At 40.0% G+C, this 23,634-nt stretch overlaps 8 non-coding genes across 8 annotated transcripts; 3 read left to right on the top strand and 5 right to left on the bottom strand.

Annotated features, from left to right (window-relative positions):
* Nucleotides 1-866: 866 nt before the first annotated feature.
* Nucleotides 867-938, bottom strand: TRNAA-CGC (transfer RNA alanine (anticodon CGC)). Its single transcript has one exon. It is a non-coding gene; the product is annotated as a tRNA-Ala (tRNA).
* Nucleotides 939-2,857: 1,919 nt separating this feature from the next.
* Nucleotides 2,858-2,929, bottom strand: TRNAA-AGC (transfer RNA alanine (anticodon AGC)). Its single transcript has one exon. It is a non-coding gene; the product is annotated as a tRNA-Ala (tRNA).
* Nucleotides 2,930-5,233: 2,304 nt separating this feature from the next.
* Nucleotides 5,234-5,340, bottom strand: LOC132375467 (U6 spliceosomal RNA). Its single transcript, XR_009506017.1, has one exon. It is a non-coding gene; the product is annotated as a U6 spliceosomal RNA (small nuclear RNA).
* A 751-nt stretch (nt 5,341-6,091) lies between these two features.
* On the bottom strand, nt 6,092-6,164 carry TRNAF-GAA (transfer RNA phenylalanine (anticodon GAA)). The gene has a single exon. It is a non-coding gene; the product is annotated as a tRNA-Phe (tRNA).
* A 2,522-nt stretch (nt 6,165-8,686) lies between these two features.
* On the bottom strand, nt 8,687-8,758 carry TRNAA-AGC (transfer RNA alanine (anticodon AGC)). The gene has a single exon. It is a non-coding gene; the product is annotated as a tRNA-Ala (tRNA).
* A 2,107-nt stretch (nt 8,759-10,865) lies between these two features.
* TRNAA-AGC (transfer RNA alanine (anticodon AGC)) lies at nt 10,866-10,937 on the top strand. The gene has a single exon. It is a non-coding gene; the product is annotated as a tRNA-Ala (tRNA).
* A 2,181-nt stretch (nt 10,938-13,118) lies between these two features.
* TRNAA-AGC (transfer RNA alanine (anticodon AGC)) lies at nt 13,119-13,190 on the top strand. Its single transcript has one exon. It is a non-coding gene; the product is annotated as a tRNA-Ala (tRNA).
* Nucleotides 13,191-19,648: 6,458 nt separating this feature from the next.
* TRNAA-AGC (transfer RNA alanine (anticodon AGC)) lies at nt 19,649-19,720 on the top strand. Its single transcript has one exon. It is a non-coding gene; the product is annotated as a tRNA-Ala (tRNA).
* The last annotated feature ends 3,914 nt before the right edge of the window (nt 19,721-23,634 follow it).

The following is a 23,634-nucleotide window of genomic DNA, read 5'->3' on the forward strand; positions in this document are numbered from 1 at the left end:
TTATTTCAGCCAGGAGTGTGTGTATGGGGTTGGGTGTTTTCTACTACATGGCCCGTGAAAATCTCCAATGAGACCCAATTTATCATCTGCCAAAATCCAGCTTCTAACAAAAAATTTTAACGCCTTAAGCCTAATTTCCACCCAAATCAAACTATTCCTGCCACCTAATAGCTTCCAACCCTGAAACTTCCAACAATGTTCCCAGTGTTCACGTTGACAGTCTCGTCATTCCTTAGCGCTGCTGTTTGGGTTGTTCAATGTTCTCTCAGTCACTCACTCAGAAAGATTTGGGATCCACTTCCCCCACCTCAACTGCTTGCGTCCAGTAATGGATGCAGGGGTGGAGGGAAAGGAGGTGGGGATGAGAAGGGGGAGGCAGGGCAGTCAGGTGAAAGCTTTTCTCTTGTCTGTTAGATGATGCAGATCTGACTGCTCATACAACTAAAAGAACTAAAAGAATAGGGCTGTTTATCTTCCCCTTTATGCTGTCCTTTTTCTGTCCTGTCTTTATTTGCATATGCCAGTTGTGGTGGCAGGCTTCTTGCTTTGGAAGTGAAATGTCTGATGGGAATGTCTTTCTTTTCCTTTCTTCCCTTCTTCCCTCCTTCCCTCCTTCCCTCTCTTCCTTCCTTTCTTTCTTCCTTCCTTCCTCCCTCCCTTCTTGCCTCCCTCCCTCCCTCCCTCCTTCCCTTCCTTCCTTCCTTCCTCTCTTCCTCTCTTTCTCTCTCCTTCTTCTTGTCTTCATTTTGCTGATGCCCCGCCCTGGGAGGTGGTAAGCCAGAGGCAGTAAAAATGGGAAAACTATAAAAGCAATCCACTGCCCTTTTTCGCAGAGTATATGAGAAAAGGGGTTGATAAAACCTAAGTGGAGGTGCCAGGTATTGAACCAGGGACCTCGTACATGCGAAGCACGCGCTCTATCACTGAGCTACACCCCCCTACTTCTATTGTCTTCTGGCTGTTTCATAAAATGTTACTTCTCCATCTTTTTTTTTTTTTTTTTTGTAAGCTAAGAGTTGGCTGGAGAAAGTCTACCAGGTTAAATTACACTATTTCTGAAATTACTAAACTGGATACAGTCTAGTGGCTTCTCCCTGGACTGCAGTTATTTAATTAACCCAGGAACAGTTGAAAGAATAATGCTTTCTAAGAGATAATTGACTGAGAATGTCTTACTTTTTTTTTTCTTGTCTCTTTCTGTTCTTTTTCCTTCATGCTCCTCAATAATACTACCAATGGATTTGATTGCTCAAGCTTGATGATGTGAATCTGCCATGTTTGTCGTTTTGGGTTCAGGAAATCCTGAATGAGCCAGATCTTTCTTTTTTGTTTCCTTCAATTAAATGTTCCTTGGGAAGACAGACATCACCAATGATGATGAGGCCTTAGAGTGGAAAGGGATCAGGAGCAAATGGGTATGAAGTTAATTTTGCTATGAGCAAGAAAAAGTGAGTTAGGGAATATAAAGAGGAAAGTGGGAAACGTTTGTGCCAACATGGTTTAAGAGAATAAAAGAAAAGGGCAGGAATAAAGGTGCTAGAAACCGAACCCAGTACTTCATTTCGTGCACTCTATTCTCACATAATCCAAGAAATTCGGAAAAATACCTGTCCCTACTGATTTCCATTATTTGCTACTGGTTCTCCAAGAATAAGTCTAGAAATGAAAAGCAAGGATTTAGAAATTTTAGAGGCTCTTGTAATTGCTTTCAATCCCAAGTGCGTGATCAGAGGACTTGACTCATTTTAATAGTGTGTAGCTCTAATGGGGTGCTGTCCAACTTGCTTGGTGTATAGAATGTGGAGAGGGAAGCATACTACAACGGGAGAGACAACACTTTATTCAACTTAGGCTTTCAGCTGGCACTCTTACACATAAAGGTAGGTTAACAAGAGAAAAACAGAGCTTGTTAATGTGTGCAACAGGCATCACGCAGAAGAAACCTAAACAAAAAGTAACTCAAAGTGGCGGCTTAGCACCGCGGCTAACGAAGTATATTCAACAAAGAACAGTAAATTTGTAGACAAATGACAGGATCGAGGAATGCTGTTTTCATCTTCCAAGGGCAGAAAACTGTGGGAAATTAAATATATGGGAGAAAACTAGTGGAGTAAGATTTGTTTGCAGATTCCTCTGGTGTGTCTCTGGGCTGATAAGAGTTTGTCTCCAGTAAAAGGAGAATTTATATCCTGCCTTTGGGCGGATATGGGAGGGTAGAGAGAGCTTTTTTGTATGTTTTTTTGCATCTTAATTAACTTCAGCCCAAAATAATTTTCATGTCAAAGAGGCATATTTTGCATGACATATTCTGGTTTCATACATAGTCATGTGCAGAGGGAGCATGTTACAGCGTGTGATATATTAGAGCTAATTTGTCACTTCGACTCAAAAGTGCATGAAGATCTGAGAAATTATGAGTATGTTTTCTATATCTTATCATATTTAAATCCTTTTAAGTTGCTTTTTAAATTTACAGTTTGATGTTATTAGTTTAAAAAGCCATTTAAAATTACATTATTTCTACTTAAACTAACTTACTGAATGCTAAACTAGATGTATTTCACTTTATTTTATTTTATTTTTTAATTTTCTGGCGGCGGCGCGCGGCTTGCAGGATCTTAATTCCCCAACCAGGGATTTAACCCAAGACCTCAGCAGCGAAAGCGCTGGACCGCCAGGGAATTCCCATATTTCACTTCTTTTTTTTTTTTTTTTTTTTCCCCGCAAAATAAGGAGGTAGCTCAATATGGTGAGGATAGAAGTGATTCCAAAAAGCGAAAGCCAGTTTTAGGTAGAAATACGAACACTCACAAGGAGCTGGTCTCCTTACGTGGAAGGAGAAACACGCGCCTGCGATTGGAGGTGCCGGGGATTGAACCCGGGGCCTCGAGCATGCTAAGCACGCGCTCTACCACTGAGCTACACCCCCTTACTCTTTGTACTCTTGGAATAAAATTTAATGGCAATATTTATCTATCTTTAATGGCAATACCGCCTTGTGTTTCCAGAACCTGAAATTGTTAGTACAAAAATCCCTTATGTACGATTCCATTATTTCTGAAATTCCTTTATTGCATTCTCTTCCCAGGCTACATGAAGAGAAAGGTATCTGCATGCTAGGCAGAAAGGTACATTCCTAGGATCTATTCACACCTGTCAACCTACAAGAGGTGAATAGAAGAAGGAAAAGAAGAGCCTAGAATCAGTGACACTCAAGGAACAACTGGGAGAACTAGCCCCACAACTTAATTTCTTCATACAGATCCCCATTGTAAGAATATGCTGTCACCTAGAATATCATTGTGTCAGAATGTAAGAAAGTGCTTAAAGATGATAGAATGCTCAACAGATTATAGTATCTTTGAGACAATCTTGGAAACACTGAGCATTAAAATGAATAAGAAACAATAAAGGAATACAACGTAGTGGATGAAATAAGACTGCTAGACCAGAGAGTTGACTGAAATACTAGGTCTGAGTGAGGAGATGGCCAGCGTCAAAGGATCCTCAACTTTTGCTCTGAGGATGGTAAGAATGACTCTGTTGTCTGTTACAGAACATGGGGACTTCAAAATTTCAGTCTGAATTGAGAGGCCAGTGGCTCAAACAGATTACTCAGACACTTGTTGAATTAAAGTTCTAAAATCACATGTATTTTGGCTAGAGTAAGATTCCATAAGTTCATTGTGGGTTCATTCATAGAAAAATCTAGAGCAATTTTGTGACCTTCAGTGTTGCCTAAAGGATTAGTGGGCTAGAAGACATAAGAAACCCCAAAACCCTTGAAATAAGGCAATTATAACTTTCTCTCTAGATTTGTGTCGTGGCTCCATTACTTGAATAGGCAGGAAGCTCTGGGAGCAGCAGTATTTTCCCAGCACACACCAGGCACTGATCGCTAGCTTATCACCTTCTAGAATATGGTAGAGGAAAAGCTAAGGAAACAAAAATGTGGCTCATGTTTTTAGTAGGATGATGTTTCCTTTAACTGAAATTACCTGTAAGTCCCATGTTCTTCACTATAGAAAATGTACATTGCTTCCCCCACCCTCACCAAACTTGAGGAATTGGGGATGGGTCTTTCCACTTTTTAATTTTTCTTATTTATGCCCTTTAATTTATTGATTTCAAACTTTTCCCAAATCTAAGAGCAAGTGCACTTGAACTGAATCAAGAAGCCTCTTCCCAGTGAGTGATAGATGAGCATCACTTACTGCCAGGTGTTGGAGAGTTTGAGTTTTGAGGCATTGAAACTTGCTGGGTTTCCCAAGGGCAAGTTGAAATCCTGCTCACAGAACTCTCAGTTGAGTTCTGACTGTGGTCAATATGACACATTTATTTTTTCAAACTTTCAAAATAAAAAACAGTGCTTGTTTAATGTAGCTGGAGGTAACAAGTGGATAATAGTAATAACAATGGGTTACATTAAATGATTATATCACCTCCTTGATAAACAGACTCCCTAAGAGGTGAAGTAATTAGTTGGCCACTAGTTCACAGCCAACATGTAACAGGGCAAGTTTCAAAGCCAAGCAGATTTCCTAGAACACCTGCTCCAGATCCTTCTTTACAGTCAGGAATCCTGAAGTCAAAAGACAGATAGAATGACTTTTGGATTCATTTCCATTTGAAAATGTCATTATCACTCACAGGGAAAGGGGTGGCCCTACATAATTTCTTAATGTTGAGCAGCTCTCAATGCTGTGGGGAAATTAGAAAGAAGGGAATGAATTCATAATATGTACCACGAAATAAAACACCTTAAATGCAGCAATATGGCCTGCAAACCCTGCTGTGACTTTTTGTAGGGGACGCTACAGTTCTGGTTCTGGACGCCTCAAGGAACGGAGGACAGAAAGACAGGAGAGAGGAAAACAAAGTATTCCTGAGAGTGAGGCATTATAGCATCTCTTTCAAATGGAATTTTCTCTGCAATAAAGAGAATGCCAAGGAGTTTGCGACTAGGACAATACCTACCAAATAAATTAGTTGAATACATGTCCACTAGCTAGACCTGTAGATTCGGGTAGTTCCCTGGGTAAGTTTCAGAATTTTTAATCTGGGGAAACAAAGTTTGAATCCCTAGGGGTTCAGGTCCCGTGTGTTTACATTTATTCTCCAGTTATTTCTAATTGGCAAAAGGCTACTGAAATCTTGCCTGCTTGATGTTCTGTGTATTTATAATGGACTCTTCTACCCTAGTGGCTGGTAAACTGTTGCGTTCCAGCTAAGAATGGTTTTGGAAAGTTTCATGGATGTGCATGTCATCCTTGCGCAGAGGCCATGGGAATTTTCTCTGTATCTTTCCAGTTTTAGTATAAGTGCTGCCGAAAGGAGTACCGTTTTTTATTTTTAAAGGTGAAAAATAAAACGAAAAATAGTATTGCGTGACACGTGAAGTTTATATGAAATTCAAATTTCGGTGTCCATATATAAAGTTTTATTCGAACACAGCCACTTTATTTACACATGGTCTACGGCTACTTTCGGGCTCTCAGGGAGAGTAATTGCAACAGAGGCCGCACGTGGCACCCTTTTCCCTTCCCACTGCTGCTGTGCGCACTTCGCATTGCAGCGACTCAGTGATCTTTCCTCCAGTTTTTCAGTGTCCCGTGCATCTCTGAACCATAACATTTTATTGTTATTACTTTTATTAGTAGTGCTTGCACATCATGTGAAAACAAAACAAAACAAAACAGAAAGTGTGAACTGTGGCGCAACCTTGTTTTTATTGTGCAATTAGGCTTTAGCATGCTAAAGGAATTCAACATTCGTGGGCATCATCCGAGTGAATAGGTACCGGTCCGCGGCCTGTTACGTACCAGGCCGCACAGAAGGAGGTGAGCGGCCGGCGAGCGAGCGAAACTTCATCTGTCGCTGCCCGTCGCTCCCCACCGCTCCCCGTCGCTCCCCACCGCTCTCCATCGCTCGCAGTACCGCCTGAGCCATCCACACCCCCGTCCGTGGAAAAATTGTCTTCCACGAAACCGGTCCCTGATGCCAAAAACGTTGGGGGCTGCTGCATTACGACATTCCTTATTAATGCACAGGAAGGAAACTCACCCTTGGGATCAACTAAAAACCCTTAATATGCCGAAACCCGGGATCGAACCAGGGGCCTTTAGATCTTCAGTCTAACGCTCTCCCAACTGAGCTATTTCGGCCACCTGGCAAGTCTATGTTCCTGACATTTCTTTTTTAATATTTAGATTGTTTTCAACTTCCGTTTTTAGACGTTTTCAGATTCCTTAAGCATGGCTGCCTAATTGTCCAATATACTTGCCTATCCGGAAAGACCTGGAATCTATTGCCTTCCACGTATGCCAGTTGCATCCAATTCCTGGCAGTATTGGATGAACACGTAAAGGTGGGAGAATTTGAAAAGAGGTAATAATGAGGGATTCAATAGAAAGCCTTTCCGCTCCTTTACATCCTGTCAGTTGACCCAGGTACGGCTCAGAAACTAAAGAAAATATTATGGGGCGGGTCCCTTATTTTTCTCTTCTTTTCTTTCATCTCTCACAATCTCCAAAAATGCTGAGAAGTGGAGTCCAATGATGCTGTGAATTTGCTAAAAGAATACCATATACATAAATATTACCAGACTAAACACTCGAGACAATATTCCCAACTGTCACAAAATTTAGAAAATTTGAAACGGCATATCTCATCATAACAGAATTTCTTCACAAAAATTCCTTCAAAAATGAAAATGAGACTACAACCAAATCAGCTTTCGATTGGCTCCTTCGTTAGCCAGGCAAGGAAATCATTTAGCACTGTGAGGTAATAAACAGTGCACAGCATCATTTCATATTCAAGTATAAAGAGAATATATGAGCAGGGCCTACACACATGAGTAATTTGCATGAGAAAGTAGCTTATGTTCCCATGGCTCCTACACTTGGTACAATCCTCCATTCTTCAATCTACCTCTATAGCTTCATAGGGAGTTCCTACAACTAAAGAAGAAGAAGAAGAAGAAAAAAAAAAGAACCAGACCTGGTTTATAGGTGGTTCTGCTCATATACTGGGACCACACAAAGGTGAGCAGCTTCCATAGTACCTGAATGTTGGTGGTGAAGGTAAACTCTCTCAGTGGGCGTTACTTCAAGCAGGGCACATGACTGTTCATTTTGCTTATAGGGTAGGGATCTACACTAATTCATGAGAGGTGGCTAATAGTTTGGCTGGTGATTAGGGGCTTGGAAAGAAAATTATTGAAAAAGTGGTGACAGAGAGGTCTGGGAAAGAGGCGGGTAGATAGAATTCCCCAAATGTGCAGAGTCTAAGGATATTTGTTTCCATGTAAATGCCCTCCAGAGACCAACCTCCTCAGAGGGGATCTAATAGGCAGTTGGACACGATGACCCATTCTGTTGATGTCTGGAAGCTTCTCTTTAGCCACCATTCTACTTGCCCAGTGAGCTTATGGACAAACTGGCCATGATGACAGGAACAGAGGTCATACACAGGCTCAGTAACAGGCACCTCTGTGCACCGAAATGATGTAGTTCAAACCACTGCTAAGTGACTAAACTACCAGTATCACAGACAAACTTTGAGCCGTCACAAGCTATCATTCCATGGGGGAAGCAGCTAAATCCCTGGTGTCAGGTTCATTATATTTGACCAATTCTGTATTAGGGGGACAGTGTATATCTCACTGGAATAAATATTTATTCTGGATGTGGATTTTCCTTCACCTCCCACAATGCTTCTGCAAAACCACCAACCATGGATTTACTGAATGTCATATTCAACAGCATCCACAGCATTGTTTCTGAGACAAGAAGCCAGTTTATAGCAAATAAAATTTGGCAATGGGCTAATGTTCTGGAGTTCACTGGCCTCACCATAAGCCCCTAACCCTGAAGCAGCTGGCCTGATAGGATGGTGGAATGACCTTTTGAATACTTGGTTATTGTATGAGCTGAGAGACAATACTTTTTGGGGTTGGGGGCTGTGTAATGATATCCAGGATATGGTGAATGCTCTTAATCAGTGACTTATAATGGGAATGTGTCTCTCTCATCAGGACTCATGGATGCATGAATCAGAGTGGAAGTGGTCTTTTCACTGTTATGGCTAACAGACACAGGGGCATTTTGCTTCCTCTCTATTCCACTGATAACTTTTATTTGGACTCCAAAGTCTTTAGGTGATTTTTCTGGTGTTTCTTTGTGATTGGAACTTACGAATAAAAGGCATGATTTTATTTAAAAAGATAAAAACAGTGTGGAAAGGGTGTTTATTGAGTGATGTCAAGGAAAGCTTGACAGCGTAAAATCCCTAATTTCCCTACATCAGTACTCTGAAGGATTCACTTTAGGAACTGAAGGGAGGAATGTGTGGTCAGGTAATTTGTGTAAATTACTGAGAGGGGAATAATTCCTCATGACAAAAATCTGACCTCCTTTCATAATCCCAATAAGGATACGTGACTCCTCATGACAAAAATCTGACCTCCTTTCATAATCCCAATAAGGATGAGTGATTCCTCATGACAAAAATCTGACCTCTTTTCATAATCCCAATAAGGATAGGTGACACTATTTTGACTAGATCAGAACACTTGTGGATTCACTTAACTTCTGTACTTTTCTCAACCCTGGGAGCTGCTGAGCCACTGTAAAGAATAATTAGTGTTATTCTGTAGTGGTTCCCAACAAAGATACTCCTTAAGTGGAGGTGCCGGGGATTGAACCCGGGGCCTCGTGCATGCTAAGCACGCGCTCTACCACTGAGCTACACCCCCGCCGCATATGGCTCATTTCATTCATATTAGAAATTAGTGAGGATTTGGTGAGTCTCGCAAAATCACCAATTGTTCTGTGAGTTAACTTAACGAGCTCTAGCGGGTTCACTCCACCCAAAGTAAATGTCTTAACACCAGATTACTTGCTCAGAAAGACTGATGATCCATTGCCCCCTATTTCTGCTGACTATAGAAGATAATCATGCTTGGAGGTAGAAGAGTAGAGAAGCACAGAGAAGGGATCATCACTGGGCAGATTTGCTTCTCCTTAGCCCACAGCTATTTCATTGACCAAGGCACAGTTGAAAGAATAATGCCTTCTAAAAGATAATCGACCGAGAACGTCTTACTTTTTTTCCTCTTTCTGTTCTTTTTCTTTCATGCTCCTCAATGGTACTGCCAATGGCACTGAGTCATCAAACTTGATGATGTGAATCTGTTGTGTTTGTTGCCTCAGGTTCAAGAGATCCTACATGAACCAGATTTTTCTTTTTTGTTTCTTTCAATCAAATGTTCGTTGGGAAGACAGACTTCAACAGTGATGATGAGGCCCTTGGAGTGGAGTAAAGAGTTATGAATTTAACTTTGCTATTGAGCGGGAAAAGGTAAGTAAGGTAATATAGAGAGGAAAGTGGGAAAAGTCTGTGCAAGCATGGTTTAAGAGTGAAATAGGACAGTAATGGAGGTGCTAGAAATGAAAGGTTGCATCAAAGATGCTGGCTTGGAAATGTTGGATGAATATATGGCAAAATTAAGTTAAATGAAGCGATTTAGTATCCATATCAAGGAATATCAAGAAAGAAGTTATTGATTTAGAGAAGAATTGGATTGTCAAACCTGAATCTTTATGACCCTATTCTTTCATCTGCTTTCAGTTTTCAGTACTCTAATCTGATTGGTGAACTTATCCTTCATTTAATTCATTTAAGAACGCTTAATACTATCTCCTGGACATTCCAGACAAAGGGCAAAACTCTACCAGTGATGGCATGCCAGCTGCAGGGATGTTTTGTCAGTAAGGAAAATGAGAAGGCTCAAGTAATTGTTAAAATGTCCAGTGATGTTCATCTCTTTCCCTCATGTCACTGGTTAATTAAGCAGTGAAATCAAGATACGAAATGTCACATAAATTCTCACACATATATGTCATACATATAGCACTGATACACACACACAATAAAGAGATTATTCTTTTATGGGTCATTTCACAGTGACTAAACCTCACAATACTCCCCAATGCACACACACACACATAAAACCTCAAAGTAAAATGAAATTAAAAGTGTGATGCTGAGTAGCAAGTATATTGGAATTTCTTATCCTGCAACTTTCCTAGATTTTTCCAAGTAAACTTTATATTTTTATTTTAAAACTGTAAATGAAATCACAACCAAAATAGGTCAGTTAACAAAGCACAATTGTTGGATTATGATAGTTCCATTTGGATTCCAAAGGTTTGATATAAAATTCCTGTAAGAAAATGGGATGTATTAAGAAATCTGGGAGACCAGTTAGTTTTGATGTCACTCCCATGATTACATATGTGTTGTGTGTGCGTGTGTTCAAAACAGAATAACAGCAAAAACGCCTAATCATTGATAACAATGACGGCATTTGGACTGGAGAAGCCTGAGCCGGAGGCTAAATTCTGCAGTGAAGGGGAAGGAAATGATGATGAGAGATGACAGGACTAGGGGAAAATAGAGCGCCAGAAGATAGTATATTAGGAAGGTTTGCCTATCAGAGGAAAGAACCTCCAGAAAGGACCTCTAAGCAGCAACTGGCATCTGTACCAGAAGGAAAAAAAAAGTCTTTAATACAATTCACTTACACTGTAGATTTCAAGAACGTGATCCTACAACATATGCTTGGCTGAATCACCAGATGTTAAGGATGGGTAGGCATAGTGCGTCTCAAATCTGAGTGGAAGGAGCGTCTTCTTGGGAGACCGTGACTTTGATGCTATGTCAAGCACAGTGGCACGGAATAGCTTGGCGGAGCTCTTCTTGCAAGAGACATTTACGTTGGGTGGAGTGCGCTCCCTAGAGCGCATGTAAGTTAATTCATGGAACAATTTCTAGTATGAATGAAATAGCTCGACTACGTCGGGGGTGTAGCTCAGTGGTAGAGCGCGTGCTTAGCATGCACGAGGCCCCGGGTTCAATCCCCGGCACCTCCACTTGGGCATCTCTCTTTACTGGGAACCGCGACAAGCAAACCAGGAGTGTCTTAGGCTTTCTTAGTGAGAGAATATTCAAGTTTCCTGCCTTGTCGTGATGCCACAATCTTCTTTGTCACTGTGGAATACAACGATGCTCGTGTTGAGTTACTCAAACCGTTTATTCATGTTCTTATTAGCCATCTGCTCTCTAGCCATTTTGAACAATCACAGCTGTGCCGTGGGGTACACACAGCGTAAGGGATGCCTGCCCCCACCCTTACTATTCTTAGGTATTGTGTGATGACTTCTGAAATAGCCGAAATGAAGCCAGGTACTTCTGATCCTCATGTGTCTTTGGTGGAAATAGCATTGGGTTTAAAGCAAAGATCCACAGGAGAGGAACAGAGAAAGTCCGTTCAAACTATTGCTCTTCAGACTCCCGCTGGGAGAAGTGTAGAATATAAGCAGTAAAGGAGAACACTGAAAATGTCCTAAAAGATATCTAGAAGAAAACTGGGTTTCAGAGGACTGACTTCTGCGTATGAGTAAGAAGCAAGAATGTAAGAACTAAAGAACCTGCTCTCAGAGACTTAAACGGTCGACTTTCAGGTCGAAAGTTTGATGCGCTATCCGAGGTGCTGACCTTGTATTCTTGGACATCTATTCAAAAGTATTCGTTTGTTGTCCGGCTTACCTTTCTTTCTCATTTGTCCCTCATATTCCAAGCCCAATGCGCTAAAAATCAGTTGTTGCCTCAGACACGTAAGCCCAAAGCCACCGGCGGACCCTGCTTCTACGCTCAACATTGCTCCCACTACAGTCACACGGGAATCCAGGTGTGGCTTTCCAGCTGCTCTTTATAAAGCTATCAATTCCAGCAGTACTGCACCGCAAACAAAAATTCAACCACACGAGCGCCCTACAAAGTGCTCAACTTGTTTAACCAGCAAGGAAAAGAGCAACTAGTAGCTCTCAAACTACGATAACTGGAACAAAACAAACTGGATTCTTGTGGGACATAACGTTTTCACCTACTTCGCTTAGAATAATGGCGCCTTCTCTTGCGGTGGACCTGTAGAAATGCAGAAGAGATAAAGACCTTGGATACATCCATATTCTCCCTCATCCAAATATTACTGATGTTTAATTCTCATTCCCAAACTTTCTTCTAGCGTCCTCGTTCTCTTGCTCCTCCTTGGCTGCTTCTTCTCCCCCTCAACTGTCTCCCCCTCCCCACAGGACACTCTCCGCTCTTCATCCCCTCTCTTCTCCGTCCCCCTTCAACTCTCCCGTTCTCAGCATTAGTCTAGGAACAACCGAACCTTGCTGACCTTTCAGAGTCATTTGGGGGAGTTTTAAAATTACATAATTTCCTGCCCCTCCCCTCCTCCATCTATGACAGGATTTCCTCAAAAAACCAAACCAAACCAAAACCAAACCAACCAATCAAAAAACACACAAAAAACCACGTGTGTCTGCGTTGACAGTGGTACACATTTGAATAAAGGCTGGAAACTTCTACTTTTTTGTGTCCCAGGGACAGATAGGTTTTGAGGACCTGCCCAGATGTGAGGAGGTCTTATAAATAACGAATTTATTTCCTTTGCTTCCTTCGTGTTCGCCTTATTGTGGAAAACATTCTGTCTGAAAGAGGCGCAATATCGACGGGAGCGTCTTTTCTAATCCTCTTTCCTGTCTTCTGTCCTTAGGGGTCTCAGAGCTAGAGACACAGCGTCCTGGGCAGAATGCTGCTTCCCGCGTTTCCAGACAAAGATGTTGGGCGCAGCGGTTTAGTAAAGTAGTGACTGACTTCACTCTTCATTTCATGCCCGTATTGTGAGTTAATTACACTTCATTCTTATCTCCCTAGTGGACCTAAATTTCCTGAGCAGTTCTCATGGCACCGGTCTTTGTATTTCCCTGCACTATCTTTTATAGTTTTCTGAGAGCGCTGTAGACAGAAAAGAAAGAAGTTGAAGACACAAAAGAATATTCCGTCCGACACTCCCCTTGGTGGTGGATAGGAACTGCCACTCAGGAAGCAGCCCTTGGAGGGTCCGATACTTATGAAAGATTCTACCTGTATTTAGACACCTTTCAGTTCAGAATGCAATGTCCCTTCTCTTGAGGGTTTCAGAAAGAGCAGGGTAGCTTCAATCTTGGAATACCTGCAGGTAATAGTGGCAACTACCCTCAGCAGGGGGTGTAGCTCAGTGGTAGACAGTGTGCTTAGCATGCATGAGGCTCTGGGTTCAATTCCCAGCACCTCCAGGGAGTTAATCTCAGCTCTAAACTAAGGCTCACAATTTATGAAGTCACTGTCAAGTGATTTCATCTTACATTCCCAATAAATTTGCAAAAATGGCAATGGTTGATTCCACTGATATCTCATTGTTCAATGACCTGTGACATTCAAATGTTTACCACAAGTATCTGCAAAAAACCACAGGTTTACATTTTCCACAAGTTTTAAACTTGTTTAACTAAGGCTTTTTTTTTTTTTTTTTTTTTTCCTGCCACCAGTTCTAACATATTGTAGCAGATTTCACTTCCGGTTGTAATGAATTGTTTGTTCAACTTCCCACAAAATATTCTCACCTGGAGTTTTACACGTAGACTATTCATGCAGGTTATTTCTTTAGTTACTTCAAATGGGCACCGACTCCTTGAATAAACAACTGAGTAATATTGGTAACACCTGTGGACTCATCAGGAGTCAAAAGAAATGATGCCAAATCATTTGTCTTATTTTAAAATTCAACTATTGATGCTGCCTCACAGATGTAGAGAACAAACTATGGTTACCAGTGGAGGGGAAGGGCAATAGAGGGGTTGGGGAGTGGGAGGAGCAAACTTGGGTGTAAGATAGGCTCAAGGGGAACAAAGCCAATATTTTGTAATAACTGTAAATGGAAAGTAACCTTTAAAATTGTGTAAAATTTTTAAAATTAAAAATAAATTAAAATTAAAAATTTAACTTGATTTTTTTTGTGAAGAAAGTCTGTTGTAATAAGATATGCCATTTTAAATTTTCTAATTTTTGTGACAGCTTTCCTGTCAGTTGAGAATATTGTGATGAGTGTTTAGTCTGGTAACATTCATGTATATGAATGAGTTCTGTTCCAAGAGTGAGTTCATAAGTCCAATTTGTTCATAAGTCCAACAAATTTAGCCTAGGTACGCAACTAACACAATCGGCTATATAGTACTGTACTGTAATAGGTTTATAATACTTTTCACACAAATAATACATTAAAAAACACAAAAAAATTTTTAATCTTACAGAACAGTAGTACAGTATAACAGCTGGCATACAGGGGCTGGCATCGAGTGAACAGGCAAGAAGAGATACTGACTGGAGGGGGGAGAGGAGGTTGGAGATGGAAGAGCTGAAGAATCGTGAACAATAGGAGACAGAGGGCAAGCTGCAATTTCACTCTCACCTGACATTGATGGGCCGCATGGTCACATTTTTGAAAGTTCGCAACTTGAAGATTCCTACGTAGGGGAGTTACTGTATATACGTACAGTAAGTATATATATATTTTGCAAATTTATAGCATTATTGGATTCCATTTCTCAGCATTTTTGGAGATTGTAAGAGAGGAAGAATCAAGAAGAAGAGAAAAATATGTTGTATTCCATTAGCATGTTAAAAGCTGTGCCATAGTTCAGCCATGAAGGAGCTCACAGCCGAAGCACACTTTTATTGTTTTCAAATGGTTTTGGTTTTGTTTTTAACCAAAGTAATAAGTGCATTTTATGATTTCTTTGAGTTTACATGGTGCTCCAACATATTAATACCCTGTGAGCAGTAAGCACTGCTGATTTTTATTATTTTAAAATAATAAAATATTATGCACGTGACATTGAAAAACTTGGGGAATGGTCACTGAGCCACTGTGATGTGTAGTGTGCACAGCAGAAGTGGGAAGGGAAAAGGGTGACACGTACCGTCTATGTTGCAACCACTCTCTGTTGTAGCCCAAAGGCAGCCACAGACGATGTGTATGTAAATGAATGAAGTGGCTGTGTTCGAATAAAACTTTATATATGGGCACTGAAATTCGAATTTCATATAAACTTCACATGTCAACTAATACTATTTTTTGTTTTATTTTTTCAACCTTTTAACGTTCCCAAACCATTCTTAGCTCGCAGGCAATAGTTTACCAACCACAAAGTATAGGGTCTCAGAACTTGTAAATACTCAAACTTTAAGAACAGGCAAGCTTTCAGTAGCCTTTTGCCAGTTAGAAATAATGGGAGAATAAATTCGAACAGAAGGACCTGAGCCCCTAGGGATTCAAACTTTGTTTCCCTGGTTTAAAAATTCCAAAAGTTTACCTAGTAAGCTACCCAAATCTATAAATCTATTTACTGGACATACATTCAGCTAATTCATTTGGTAGATATTATCCTAGTTGCAAATCTCCTTTGCATTCTCTTTATTGCAAAGAAAATTCCATTTGAAAGAGATGCTGTAATCACTAGCTCTCAGGATTACTTTGTTTTCCTCCCTCTTTTCTGTCTTCCATTCCTTTAGGTGTCCAAAACCAGAGCTGTAGCGTCCCCTACAAAATGTCACAGCAGGGTTTGCAGACCATGTTGCTGGACTTAAGGTATTTTATTTCATGGTGAGTATTATGAGTTCATTCGTTTCTCTCTTCTCAATTTCCCCAAAGAATTGAAAACTGCTCAACATTATATGATTATGTAGCACCACTTCTTTTCCTATGAGTGATAATGACATTTTCAAAGAGGAATAAATCCAAAAGCCACTAATCTCAAGTGGTCTTTTGACTTCAGGATTTCCATCTCTAAAGAAAAGACCTGGAGTAGGTGTTCTAAAGGAAATCTGCCTGGCATTGAAACTTGCCCTGTTACATGTTGGCTGTGAACTGGTGGCCAAGTAATTACTTCATCTTTGAGGGAGTCTGTTTATCAAGGAGGTGATATAATCATTTAATGTAACCCATTGTTATTACTATTATCCGCTTCTTACCCTTAGCTACATTAAACAAGCACCTTATTTTTTTATTATTTTGCAAGTATGAAAAAATAATGTGTCATATTGGCCACAGTCTGAACTCAACGTAGGGTTCTGTGAGCAGGATTTCAACTTGCCCTTGGGAAACCCACCAAGTTTCAATGCTCAAAACTCAAACTTTCCTACACCTGGCAGTAAATGATGCTCATCATCTATCACACAGTGGGAAAAGGCATCTTGATTCAGTTCAAGTGCACTTGTTCCTAGATTTGGGGAAAGTTTGAAACCAATTAATTAAAGGGCATTCAACAAGAAAAAAGTAGAAATACCCACCCCAATTCCTCTAGTTTGAGGGGTAAAACAATGTATGTTCTCTATAGTGAAGAACATGGAACTTTGAGGTAATTTCAACTAAAGGAAACATCCTACTAAAAACATGAGCCACATTTTTGTTCTCTCAACTTTTCTCCCACCATATTCTAGAAGGCAGAGAAGCTGATATCAGTTCCTGGCGTGCTCCGGAAAAAAAACTTGCTCCTCCCAGAGCTTCCTGACTATTCAAACAATGGAGCCATGACAGAAATCAAGAGATAATTGCCCTATTTTCAAGATTTTGTGGTTTCTTGTGTCTTCTAGCTCACCAGTCTTTTAGGCAACATTGATGATCACAAAATGGCTCTAGATTTTTCTATGAATGAACTCACAATGAATGTATGGAGTCTCACTCTAGCCAAAATACATGAGATTTTAGAACTTTAATTCAACAAGTGTCTGAGTAATCTGTTTGAGCCACTGGCCTCTCAATTCAAACTGAAGTTCTGGAAGTCCTCAAGTTCTTTGACAAGACACCATAACCATTCTTACCATCCTCAGAGAAAAAGTTGGGGATCCTTTGACGCTGGCCACCTCCTCACTCATACCCAGTAATCCAGTCAATCATCTTGTCTAGGAAGAAGTTGTTCAAATTTCTAATTTATCAATGATTTGTAAAATAAAAATCTTACCGGCATTTTCCAGTTTACAGGCCATATCTTTTCCTCCCTAGTTACTTTCTACATTTCTCTAAATTTGTAACCTTAAAAGCAATACTTAAGTTTCTTTTTTAATGTTGTAAGGAACCTTCCTTAAATCAACAATATCCCTACAGTAGAACAGAATAAACCACTGCAAGTCAATACATGTTTGTCTGGTTTCTAGCTCTTCATACTCCTGTTGAGCCAAGAGCTCCATGTGAGGAGGGTAAATGCATGGACAAGATTCTCCAGAACAAAGCTGGGTTGTACTAGTCTTGGCTCATATCTAAGTAAGGGAAACAAACAAATAAACAAAAAACTACCAGGCTCTAAAACGAGACCTAAATCCTGAACCATCAAATTGAAAGTTTAATTTTCTATCAAATTATCCAGGATTAAAGACATTTTGTTATGAAACTCTCTGCAATTCAAAAAATTTAGGTTTCTGCCTAACCTATATTTTTTATCCTTTCTTTTGCTTTATAAACCCCATGTGCTAACAAATAGTCACTCCAGACAAATCTTAGGTACAGAAGCTCAAAACTGTCAGCAGATTCCATTTCTAAAACAAACGGGTCTCCTCACAGCTACAATGGGGTCGAGAAAATGTGGTTTCTTACTGCTCTCTTTAGAGCCACAAATACCAGTGACTATTTGCCAAAACCAAAAACTCAACTGCACGCATGCCCTCCTATGTACTGTTTGTCTTTTTTTGAAAGAAAGAGCAGTGAGAGATTCTGCAAACCTTGACATGCTTAGAAAAAACAAGCCAAGTCTTACGTGGAACAAACACTTTCAGGCTACTTCACTTAGGTTAAAGGGAACTTGTTTCCTGTTTACCTAAAGGAAGAGTCAAAGAGAATGCACCCACCAAAATCCTATGCCAACACGAAGTGTTCTTCATCTTCCCTCCTCCGCATTTTGGGTCAGATATTGTAAATTCATTCCCATCTCCCCATCAAGGTCTAAACTCCCAGAGGTAGCACACACAGTACTATGGTTTAAATCACTATGCGTTACCTTTTATGTCTTTCTGGCAGCATTTTGGCACAATGAGGAAGGAAGTTGTAAAAAGGAGGAATATTTAAAACTTTTTTTGGAGATAATTTCAAACATAAAATACAGGTGCAAAAAATATCTTATATATCCAGATTCATCTATTGTAACATTTTGCCACATTCATTGGTTCTCTTTCTCTCTCTCACTTGCTCTCTCTCTTCACACATAAATTTTTTCCTAAACCATTTGACAGTGTTGGCAAACATATCCTTTTACCCCAACATACTTCCTTGTATTCTTTCAGGGCACTCCCTTATGTAAGCACAGTAAAATTGTCAAATGTAGAGAATTTAATATTGATACAAAACTATACCCCTCATACTCAAATTTTGCTAATTGTCCCAATACTATCCTTTACTCCATTTTTTTTTTTTTTCCAAATCCAGGACCTCTCCATGGTGACACATTTCATTTATGTTAATGTATTTTTAGTCTCCTTTAATTTGGGACTGTTTCTCAACTTTTCTTCGTCTTTCATGACATTTTCATTCATTGACATTTTTAAAGAGCATGTTACAGTTGGTTTGTATAATGTGTTTCAATTTCGGTTTGACTGCCTGATTAGATTCAGATGATGATGCATTTTGGTCAGAATACAATAGGAGTGTTGCTGTGTCCTTCTCAGTTTATCTCATAAGAGGTACATGATGTCAGTGTCCCTATTATGATGAAGTTAATCTGATAATTTGGGGTAAGGTTTTCTCTGCTGAGTTTTTTAAAGGTCAAGTTACCATTTTCATAAGAAATATGTGAGGATAAATACACTTTGATAAATACATCTTTCTTTATCAAACTGTCACCCATAGCTTGGGCACTGATTGATGAATTTTGCCTGAATCAGTCATCACAGGACAGTGGAAAATGATGATGCTGTCATTTCTTCCACACTATAATTGGCATACTACGTAGGGTAAACTTTCTTTTCTTTCCTTCCTTCCTTTCTTTCTCTTTCATTTCCTTTTTTCTTTCTTTCTCTTTCCCTTTCTTATCAGTATGAACTCAAGTATTCTTATTTTATCCATCCAGACTATATTCTTTTTATTACTCATTTTAATGCTCAGTGTTTCCAAGATTTGACTCATAGATACTGTGTTCAATTATCCTTGAGTACTTTCTTACATACTGGCTCAGAAAGATATTCTAGGCTCATCTTGTACTTTTCCTGTCCCAGCCCTCTGGTGACAACAAGTTCTTCCAGGAGCTTTGGTTCCTTCTAGTGGAAATCTGTATTAAGAAATTAAGATATGTGCCTAATAAGAACCTGCAATATAAAAAAACAAACAAAAAAAAAAAAAAAAAAAAAAGAAATTAAGATATGGGACTAGCTCCTCTCATTGTTCTTTGAGTGTCATTGATTCTAGGCTCTTCCGGGAGACAGGGCCAGGAAAGGGCTCTTCTTTGCCTTCCTCTATTCAAGTTTTGTGTAGCCGGGTCTTTGGGGGTAGGTTGACAAGCGTGAATCGGTCCTAGGAACGGTGACTTTCTGCCTAGCATGAAATTGCTTTTCTCCTCATGTCACCGCGAAAGAGAATGAAAGAAAGGACTTTCAGAAATAATGGAGCTGTACATAAAGGATCTTTGTGCTAACAATTTCAAGTTCGCAGAAAAAAGCAATGCAGATAGATATTGCCATTAAATTTTCTTCAGCCAACTTGATAAACAGGTGAGGGGGTGTAGCTCAGTGGTAGAGCGCGTGCTTAGCATGCACGAGGCCCCGGGTTCGATCCCTGGCACCTCCAGCGGGAATACCTTACAACTCGTTCAGTGGTCCTTGGCTTCCTTCTTACTCTCTGGTTTTCTTACCTGTTGAAACTTCTTCGTCTCTCGTAATTCAAGCCGATTTGCTCAAACTTATTTGTCCACCTTTAAAAGCCATCCACTCTAGTCACTGAGCAGCCACTCCTATGTTGGCTAAAGTCTGTACTACACAAAAATTAACTACTGGGGAAAATTAGAGTTCTGAGAGCAGGAAAATCACTTTGACCATACCCCCACCTCATCTTTCATCAAACTAGCATCAGGAATCAGTTCAACGGGGGTTTTCCTGGATTTGGAGAAAATTTAATATTAAGAGGCTAGAAAGTCTGAAGTCAACCTGCTCTAGTACTTTGGGGAACAAAGTTTCTTCTCTGGCATGAAGAGCACAGGATTCTCCGGTAGTGAGACGTAGGACAGACTGGCTGCATAATGTGCTGGCCACAAGGCTCTCTGAAATGCACTGGTCACAGACACATGAGGCTGGCCATGATGACAGCTATAGGAGAGAACGCTCCAGCCAAAGAAGCAAGCCACTCTCTTGAGTCCTTGCCCTCTCTTAAAAGCTTGAGAGTGTCCCTGTACAATGCTTGGTGTCAGTCTATTTATCTCTTGTAAAAATAAAATACAGTGTGTGTGTGTGAAAAAAAAACAAACAAACAAAAAAAAAAAAAAAAAAAAAAGCTTGAGAGTGGATGTTCACCAGTGCCAGGTTTGAGCTGAGAAGGCAGGAGATACTCATTCACCACACAGACTTGCTGGTCTGTCCTGTCCTGTTTGGATCCCAAAAGGAAAGAAGTAAAAAGAGTACAGGAAAACTTCTTTTCTCCTTCTACTTGTCCTGAACTCTCACTCTGGGTATGCTTGGGAGAGCATCACCTCTTGAAAAGGCTGCTAAAGGAGATACACAGCTGAAGCCCTAAGCACTTATGGAAACATCAAAGAACACAGATTTAGGACACTGGTCTCCAGAGATTTGGGATAGTTGCTTGGTACTTGTGGGACGATTCCACCTTTTCCTACAAGTAGTTTAACTTCGCGGTCCTATTAATAACAATGATTTTGATGAATCAACATGAATTTGATTATACAATCCAGTTTACGAAGTAAAAAGTTTTTGTGTCTCACCTAAACCAGGGGAAAATGTTGTAGAGGGAGACCTGAATGCAAAGCAAGAGGTTTGAGGGAAAGAGAAAAGCTATTCTTGGTCACAGAAGAGGTGAATGGTTTGATTTGTGTTAGTTTATTGTTTGTTGCAAACAATTGGCCACTTTCAAGAAGCCAAGTCACATAAAGTGATTGGCCCTTGTAAAAGTTTCATTTCAGCAGTTTGGGAACATTGCATCTCTCTTACCTTATAAATTTGGTTGACTAGACGCGCAAAATCTCCAGTAGTTCTCTGAAATTAACCTACATGCACTCTAGGGGGCGCACTCCACCCAAGGTAAATGTCTCGTAAAAGAAGCGCCCCACCAAGCTATTCCGTGCCATTGTGAAGTCGAGTTCTCCATGGAAGACACTCCTTCCACTCTCTCAGAGAGACTTGAGACCCACTACGTCTGCCCATCCCTTGTATCTGGTGATTCAGCCAAACATGTTCTAGGATCACGTTCTTGAAATCTACAGTATAATTGAATTGTATTAAAGACTTTTTTCCTTCCGGTAGAGGAGTCAGTTGCAGCTTACAGATCCTCCCTGGAGCGTCCTCACTCTGATACGCAAACCTTCCTAACATACCTTCCTCTGGCGCTCTATTTTCCCCTGTTCCTGTCATTCCCCCATCGTCATTTCCTTCCCCTTCACTGCAGCATTTAGTCTCTGGCTCAGGCTTCTCAACCTTAATTGCCCTCACTATCATCAATGATTTCAGCGTTTTAGCTGTTGTTCTGTTTTGAATTACACACACACATAATCATGAGGGTGTCAGCAAAATAAGCTGGTTTCCCAGATTTTAAATATATCCCCTTTTCTTATAAAAAAATGTTCGTTTTCGTTTTGTTTTTCCAGCCTTGGAATCCAAATGGAAATATCATAATCAACTCTGCTTTGTTAACTGATCTATTCTGGTTGTGATTTAATTTACAGATTTAAATATGAAAATCTAAAGTTCACTTGGAAAAATCTAGGAATGTTGGAGGGTAAGAAATTTCAACACACTACTTAGCAACACATTTTTAATTCACTCCTACTTTGAGATTTTCTTTGTGTGTCTGTGCATTGGGGGGAGGGATGAGTATTGTTACGGTCAGTCACAAGACACTGTCACAAGACAAGACACAAGTCACAAGACAAAATGACCCATAAAGGAAGAACTTCTCTACTGTGTGTGTGTCAATGTGCTATGTATGGTGTATATGTATGAGACTATTTGACATTAGGCGATCTTTATTTCACTGCTTTATTAACCTGGTGACATGAGGAAAATACCTGAACATCACTGGACATTTTAATAACTACCCGAGCCTTCTCATTTTCCTTACTGACAAAATACCCTTGCAGCTGGCATACCATCACTGGTAGAGTTTTGCCTTTGTCTGAATGTCCATATGTTAAGGGCTCCAGAAAGAACAATATTAAGCATTCTTAAATGAAGGATTAGTTCACCACTGAGATTAGAATACTGAAAACTGAAAGGAGAAGAAAAGCAAGGTCATAAAGATTCAGGTATGACAATCCAATTTCTTCTTAATGTCGAAACTTCTTTCTTGATATTCCTTGATCTCAATACTGAATCACTTTATTTTTATTTTATTTTGCCATATATTCGTGAAACAGGTTCAAGCTAGTATCTTTGATGCAACCTTTCATAATGCCTTGGCAGTCATAGTTTTTTAAATTAAGTGCCATTTTATAAAAATCCCCTGGATCACTAATGAAATTATGAAAAATATTAAACATCTACTCCTATTGACCTTTTAATTCAATCTTCCTTTCAAAGAACTCTTTTTATTTTGAATTTATTTCATGTTATGATGTTAATGTTACTTATGTTTTAAGTATGTTGGTAATTTAGTCATTTTGCAGTGGTTTCAATCTGATCTATTTTGGTATACAGAAGTCTATGTTACTGAGCTATATATGACTTCCATTTATGTCACCGTGGCCACTATTTTCATAATCCCATTGGACAAGGACAGTGATGGCTAAGGAGAAGCTTCCAAACATCAAGAGAATGGGTCATCTTGTCAACTGCCTATTAAGATCCCCCTCTTAGGAGGTTGCTCTTTGGAGAGCATCTACATTGAAAATAATCCTTAGATTATTTAGTAATCTATCCCTCTGCCCATTTAGTAAAATCTATCCCTCTGTTTCTTTCCCAGACCTCTCTGTCATCACTTTTCAGCAATTTTCCCTCCAAGTACTAATCATCCAGCCAAACTATTAGTCACTTGTCTTGAATTAGTGTGGATCCCTATGCTCTATCTGTCCTTCCAAGTAAAATGAACAATCACGTGCCCTGCGTGAAGTCATGCCCACTGGGGGGATTTACCTTCACCACTGGCCTTCAGGTGCTATGGGATTTACCTTCACCACTGGCCTTCAGGTGCTTTTGTGTGGTGCCAGCATAGGGTGCAGAATTATTAATAAACCAGTCCTGTTTTGTTTTTTGTTTTTTTCTTCCTCAGTTACAGGGAACTCACTATGAGGCTATGAATGGGGGTTGAAGAGATAAAGTACCAAGTGTAGGAGCCATGGGAATATAAGCCACTTTTCCATGCAAATGACTCATGTGTGTCGGCCCTGCTCATATATTCTGTTTATACTTAATAATGAAATGATGCTGTGCATGCACAACTTTATGGCTAGATGGATTAGAGAACAAGTAGGTCACGATTGGAAGTTCAAGTCTCATAGTGACTCATGCCCAAGCATTTATTCTCTCTCATAACATAGACCA

Source organism: Balaenoptera ricei, chromosome 11, assembly GCF_028023285.1.
Source record: "Balaenoptera ricei isolate mBalRic1 chromosome 11, mBalRic1.hap2, whole genome shotgun sequence".
Classification (NCBI taxonomy): domain Eukaryota; kingdom Metazoa; phylum Chordata; class Mammalia; order Artiodactyla; family Balaenopteridae; genus Balaenoptera; species Balaenoptera ricei.